Source organism: Rhagoletis pomonella, unplaced genomic scaffold (genome assembly GCF_013731165.1).
Source record: "Rhagoletis pomonella isolate Grant_MI unplaced genomic scaffold, Rhpom_1.0 Rhpom_scaffold_00602, whole genome shotgun sequence".
Lineage (NCBI taxonomy): Eukaryota > Metazoa > Arthropoda > Insecta > Diptera > Tephritidae > Rhagoletis > Rhagoletis pomonella.
Genome location: NW_023459156.1, coordinates 8011 through 15261, shown reverse-complemented (window position 1 = coordinate 15261; position 7251 = coordinate 8011). Strand labels below are relative to the sequence as shown.

Here is a 7251-nt window from a genome sequence, read left to right as displayed (position 1 = left end):
AATGTTGAAGAGATGGATACAAGTTGAATGTACATAGTTGGTTATGAAGGATATCAATATGAGGCTGGAAGGATTTACGTGCCTAGAATTGGATGTGCTGTTCTTGAAGTTTATTTTGTGCTATAGGCATATTTAGTAATGCACAAAAATTGCATCTTATTAGCAATAGTAACAAATGAAAAAGAGATGGAGCGACCCCATACATAGCTCCTGTAGGATGTCGGAATTTGGTAATGAAGTAACAAAGTTCGATACAAAAGCACTTAAATTAATTACTTAAAAATAGCCATGATGGAACTGCTGCCAATAATAAAAGCAATAAATGTGCAATCATTTCAAAGGCACGACATTCATTCACACAACCGCAAATGATCATCCGCGCAGAGTACAAATGCATCAAAAGCAGTGGAACGGCACATGTGACAAGCGCAATCTGATTTATTTATAACGCACTCGCCCGTTTGTTTTTTTGCAAGCAATAAATGGCATCGTATGACCAACGAAATAAATAAATGAAAAAAGAAGCGGCGAAAATAAGAGTTCCCTGGCACTTCCATTTGGTTGTTGGGTCGACTGGCTGGCTGGCTGACTAACTTCAACAATTGGAATTCGAGGAATTCGAGCATGTGCCGCAGGCGAATTTGAGTTGCCTGTCCAACAACGTAGCACTACTACTTACTCTTCGCACATAGCATTCCTCTGTATTCAAACGGGTACAGTAATGTACTACATAAATATATGCGAAATATGGTTATGCTGGAGTCATCACGCCTGAGTAGCTTTAATTTCATCACTACTTAAACGAGAAGCAGGCACAAAAAAAACGTGCGATGGTTGATGACGAAGTATCGCCAGGAAATTTTACGACGTAGCAAGTATGACGCATGCGACAAGCAATGACGCTATTCCCAACCGAGTTGTATGTGTGATGTATGTAGATACCTATGTATATGTGTGCGCTGGCAGTCAATTATTAAATTTTCAGAATCAACTGACCAACACAAAAGTAATCAAAGAACTGCTGAAAGCTTTAAAAATAAGCCAGCAAAATGGCAGAGGATCAGAAACGCGTGCGTCAGCTCAGAGGCGTACAGTTCAAGAATTTAGCCACAACTAAACAGCTAGTTGCCTGCTAATTGAACAACATTCGATGACTTCTGTACCTGGTCACAGCTCCCAACACGCTCCAACGATCAGCAGTTACAGTAAGCAATTCAAAAGGGGAAAAACAACAGCAACGTCTGGAGGAAAAAAAAACATTAGCGAAGTCATTAAGACGTGTGTAGAGTAAAAAATAATAATAAACAAGTTTTGATCGGATGAACTATTTTATTTACTTCCTAGTGCGCATTTTTCCAGCTTTTTTTCTGCCACTCACTCCCAACAACAGCGAGAAAGGGAGATCACTTCGCAGTGAGCGCTTGGAGAGCAACGCGCGTTTGGGTGCTTTGTGTAGAGAACGCTGCGAATCAACAAGTTTTCGTCGCTCATTTTGCTAACTCAAGATATTCGAGTGCCCTATGTGCATAGCATTTACCTAAGCACTTGCGACAGTCTACTACACTCAGCTCCACAACGAACGAGAGATCACATTGATTTCTCCATTGCCATTGGGAAGCGCTCTGCCTTTTTGCACACTCAGCGCCAAGTCAGTTAAGTTTAACGTCGGCGCAAATTCAAAATTTTGAAAATTTTCGTTATAAAAACGAAATTCGAATGCGCTCCAAACAGCCACAATCACAAGCAGCTGCCTAGGCAACGACGTTTAGCCTTTTAAATGGCGCTTTGGTTGTTGATCGTTTTGGCGCATTTATGGAGCGTGTGTGTGTATGTTTGCTTATGAATGTTGTTTTTTTTTTGTTAGTAGTTGGCACTGGACTGTTAAGTTAGCGATTGCGCGCCTTTTGTTGCTGGGGCAGTGTACGTTGAATCTCGAATTGAATTTTTGCGCGCAACACCAGCAAGTGGCGGTTACATTTTAAATTGACTCACGTCTTATGGGTTTGAGCGGTGCTACACACATACATACATACATACATGCATGTGTATGTACATATGTATATATGTATGTACGTACGTAAATTTTTGCAATTTAATGAAATGTCTGATTGATGAAATTCAAGTTTTTGTGAAATAGGTTTTTTCGTTCGGCACTAAGGCTCGTGGGAAATTGTATTTAAGTTGTGCCGATATTATTGGTTGCATATGTTTCGCATGAGAGTTGTCTTGTCTAAAACCTTGTTTGATCTCCAACGGCGTGGATAGGCCTAAGAGGATCCCAAAATTTAGGTATATAGCATGCTTGGTCTGCAGGCTGACGCCAAGACAGCTGACACATATACCAGACTATTGCGACCATATTCTGCAAAAGAGTTGGTTTTGGGCGCCGTGATCACTTTTCCAATTCATTCGTAGTCGGGCTATGGAAAATTTATTCTATCATCATCGATTGGGTAGGGGTTCCCTTCACGGTGTCTGGCGTCGAAATGTTTTCTGTACATCAGTTAGCAGTTAGCAGTTCTCATTTTAAGTGGAACATGCACCACTCTTGAAACCTTTTGTATGTCATCGCATGTTTAGTTAAATTTCCGCGCGCCATTTCAATCAACCAACCTCACAAGCTCTTGGTACACACGTTTTCTGGCTTTTCTTTTCTTCTCTCGAATACTACCTCTTCTTTGCTTCCTCGAAGTCGATCTGGTCTATGCCATTAACGATGATACACAATTTTCCAATCGTTGCACCAAAGATCACGACTGACCTATCTTACCTCTGAAGATACGCTGGTCAACAACGCGAAAGCATCCAAGGCGTTAAGCCCAGACGGATTCTCTATGCAGATGCTGAAACAGCTAGGACCCGTGGGAGTCGATTACATGACCACCGCGTTCAACTTGTCGCAGGACGCAGGAGACTCGTACAGACCCTTCTCCCTCCTATCTCCAGTGGTAAAAACCATGGAGGTACTACTCCTCCCCAGACTGACGAAGCATCTGAAGCTAGCCGAACACCAGCATGGATTCCGGAAAATGCATAGCACGACTACATCATTGAACGCCATCACCACACAGATTGGCGAGGGTCTGAACTAACGTCGGCCCTGTGATAGGGCGGTCCAAGTTCCAGTTGACCTATCGAAGGCATTCGAGACGGTGACCCACGCGACCCTCTGCCAAGACGTCCTCAACTCGTCGCTTCCAGCTTGGACAAAATGGTGGATAACCAGCTATCTGTGTGGCCGTCATTCTCCAGTCGAATTTCGAAACGCCAAGTCGAAGCCGCGTCGAATTAAACAGGAAGGGTTCCTCAAGGCGGCGTGCTCTCCCCCTCTACTGTTTAATCTCTACATGGCATAACTCAATCTGCCGCCAGTTGGAGTCAACTTGGTAAGCTACGCTGATGATTGCACAATAATGGCGACGGGACCCAACATCGACAGCCTTTACCATCAAATAACCGACTATCTCACCGATCTTTCAAATTTCTTCACTGCAAGGAGCCTCAAAATCTCCGCCGAAAAATTCACCGCCACACTTTTCACAACCTGGACCAAAGAGATCAGGCTAGAACTGGACGTCTTCATCGATGGCGCCAAAATACCGACGACCAGTCACCTCAAAATTCTGGGACTGACGTTCGATAGCCTTTTCTCCTTCTCCGCGTACGCCTTAGCCACTTGCAAGAAACTACGGTCCAGGAACAAAGTCCTCAAGTCGCTAGCCGGCAGCACCTGGGGAGCCCATAAAGAAAGCCCGCTCGCAACCTACAAGGCAATCGGCCGGTCAGTGGCCAGCTACGTAGCGCCAGTGTGGATGGCGGGAACGAGCGAAACGCAGTGTAGAAATCTTCAGACATGCCAGAACGCAGCTCTAGGTTGCCATCTCATGTCGCCTGAGCATTACCTCTACGAAGAAAGCCAGATGCTGGCGGTGATAGAGCATAACAACATGCTGTTGATGAAATACCTCGTGGGATGTCACCGGAACGACTGGAAGCTACACATGGAGCCGTTCGTAGACCATCCGTTCGCCACAGCGAGATACAGAGCAGCGCCCAACAGCCCACGTTGCGATGCAGTCAGAACGAGCCTCAGCACACATAGGCAAAATCGTCCTAGGCGTTCAACTACCGCCCATAAATATAGACCCTAGCACAACTCCGTTCTGGGTGGGGTCACCGTCTTAACAGCTATCGCTCTCGGCTGAATACAGAAGGGGCAAACACCTACCCCACATGTGGGCAAAGTCCTCACAACTCCCAGTACCTCTTCACATGCACCTCCAACTCGACGGCACTGACACCAGAAGCACTCTGGACTGCGCCCATCGACGCCGCCCGCTTTCTCCACCGCAGGCTTGCAGAGTCGGAGGATGAAGATAATAATTCATGACAGAACCTGGGGAGTTGAGCATTGCTGCTAAAACAACAACAACAATTGACCTATCTTAGAACCTGGTAATAAAGGTTACTAATTCTCAGAGTAAGTGCCAGAATCTGTTGTTACAGACTACTATGCTTCCGGTCCCGGGTCACCAAATATCTCTCTCTATCTTTCGATATTTCGTTGAGACTAAGGTTTATTTGAGTGTTTATGGCGTTAAGAGCAGTGGCGTTAGTATTCATAAAATATTCAGCCTCATTGCGCAAGTCGAAAATTCGGATAAATTGTACGACTCGACAACATTGGCATGCAGTGTTGCCAAGTTTTCGAAATTTTAGGCAATGACATGCAATTTTCGACTGTCGAAAAACGACTTGCATTCGACACGACTCTCGCAATGAGGTAAGATAAGTCTAATAATATATTGTTATAATAATAATAACATAATAGATTGGCGCTTACACATATGTTAGTGTTTGGCCGAGCTTCTCCTCCGATTTGTGGCGTGCGCCTTGATGTTGTCATATAAAGAGGAGGGACCTACAGTTTTACGCCGACTCCGAACGGCGATTGTATTTTAATGTTAAGAAGAAACCTTGTTTTACATCATTTTAAAGGTTTATGCATCCTCTTTTCAAAGCATGTTTGGTTTTTAAAATCGGATGAAAAATGGTCAAGCTGTTAATAGAAAAGTGCATGAAGTACGAACATAACCATAATTTTGAGTTTTTTTCACTCAAAATTTATATTTACAATGATTTTTAGACGGAAAATAAGAATATTATAAATTTTTTGGAAAATGGGCGTAGGCACGCCCACTTATAATTACATGTGTATATCTTGGTAACCGCCTCACCAATTTCTCCCAAACTTGGCACAGTTGGTGGCCTTGGTACAACATACCAAACGGGTGAAAATTTGTTTAAATCGGACAATAACCACGCCCACATCCCATGTAACGGTAATTTGGAGAAATGCGAAATCTTCGATAAATCAGTAAATACTGAAGCTAATTCATTCAAAATGTTATGGTTGCAATAATTCTTTAGCAAAAAATACATTTATGATAAAATTTTGGATATAACAATATAAGTTTATCTCATTATGTCTAACTGAACGTTCTATTGAAGATGTTTGAAATAGCGGTATAACCACCCCTGCTTACTATGTAGCAGTAGTTTTCGGAGAGGTGAAAATTCTATACTAATCTATACTTTCGCCGGGTATTTAAGGTTCGGATCCGCCCGAACTTAGACTTTTTTACTTGTTCCGTTAAGGATTATTCCAATAGACAGATAGATTTCTAGTTGACTCAGTGAGTAAGTGCAATGCTTTTAGATGCAAAATCTAGAATGTGAAGTCGTTTATTTCAGAATACATACATTCAATTTAATTTACAATTGATCAAGTCATAACTCATCTTGGTTATAATGTTTATCTACATTATTTATTTATTCCTTTTGATGCACTTTAGATAAAATTCCAATCCCTACTCGTAAAAGAAGTTCAAAAATCAATAATTTAATATCGAAAAAGACGTTACAAAGGCATCATCAATCGAAGCCAGAAGAGCATTCCTTTGCATTTCCCCAATAACAACTAACAAAAATCACTTTGCACAGCGCAAGCGCATAACAGCCGGCTTAAATTTATGTATGTCTTATGTATGTATATAAATTAGAGGGTTGGCGGTTGCATGGGATGGGAAGGCATCTGTACGATGGGATGGTGCATACTACGCGCAGGACATGTGTGTGAGGTGGTTTAACAACTACCTGCACAACATGCAGCTTGCAACCCTTAAAATTAATTTATGTACATATATATCTGTACACAGAAAGGATATTGAAACGAATAAAAAAATTTTATGATATGATGCTGACTTTGGTTACCCGCATGGTGGTCCACACACGACTAGATGGTGGGGGCATGTTCTTAGCATTTGCCTATCATGCGTTTCCTCGATTAATGAAATTAATTTGAAAATCATCATTGACTAGGAATTGTGAAAATAACAGCTGTACTGAATATCTCACACCAATTAGAAAACTTACAGTAGACGTAGTATCTTAACTATCAACATAAAATCCTATTTTTGTTGCTGATTCATTTTCACCGAGCAACATTTTTCCGCTTAGGGCTAACGCGTAATCGCGCTCTTTCTTTGCTTTCAAATGCTCTGTATCGATTTTCGTATATACATAATTTCAAATTATTGTTTTTGAGCAGAACAAAACAATTTTTTTTTTTTTTTTATTAATGATTTCATCAGCTTATGTTAATTATAATGACAATGCTTTGTTTTGTTTATCATTGTTTTTGTTATTGTTGACTTAACGCTACCCAACTTGTATTACGTGGTATTTCCTAAAATCACTTATCAGCTGCGGTTCTCAGTGAACGCGAGTGAGAACGTTCTCAAAAGTTCGCGCTGACGCAAACTAGGGCTGCCAGTTCTAGGTAGTTGATGTGTAGATAATATGGATTTTGGAATTGTTTCAAGATAATATGCGGTATTTACGAAAACAAGAACTGAGCTCGAGATAAAAATGCATTTACTTGTGAAATCGTTAGCTTAATAAATTATAATTCAACTTTTTGCTTACAATTCATATTTTTTGTTTAGAAGTTCTTGATAACAATGTGTTTTTTTTTTTTGTACCTGATACTATTTTATGCATAAATTTTTTGTAAGCACTCAGCACACGTTTCTCTAAACAAAGAACAGCTGATGCGAAAAAACTGTATTGAAATAGAGGTTGTTGTTGTTGTTGTAGCAGCATACAAATTCCAAAAGAGTTTTTGGGGAGTGTTGCTGGAGTGACAGTCCTTGGGTCCGATTACGTAGACCCGACTGTCGTGGGTCATGA

At 41.4% G+C, this 7251-nt stretch overlaps 1 long non-coding RNA gene across 1 annotated transcript; it reads left to right on the top strand.

The window, feature by feature from the left end:
- Positions 1–271: 271 nt before the first annotated feature.
- LOC118751220 lies at positions 272–1324 on the top strand. Its single transcript, XR_004994499.1, has 2 exons — positions 272–930; positions 986–1324. It is a non-coding gene; the product is annotated as an uncharacterized LOC118751220 (long non-coding RNA).
- Positions 1325–7251: the final 5927 nt, after the last annotated feature.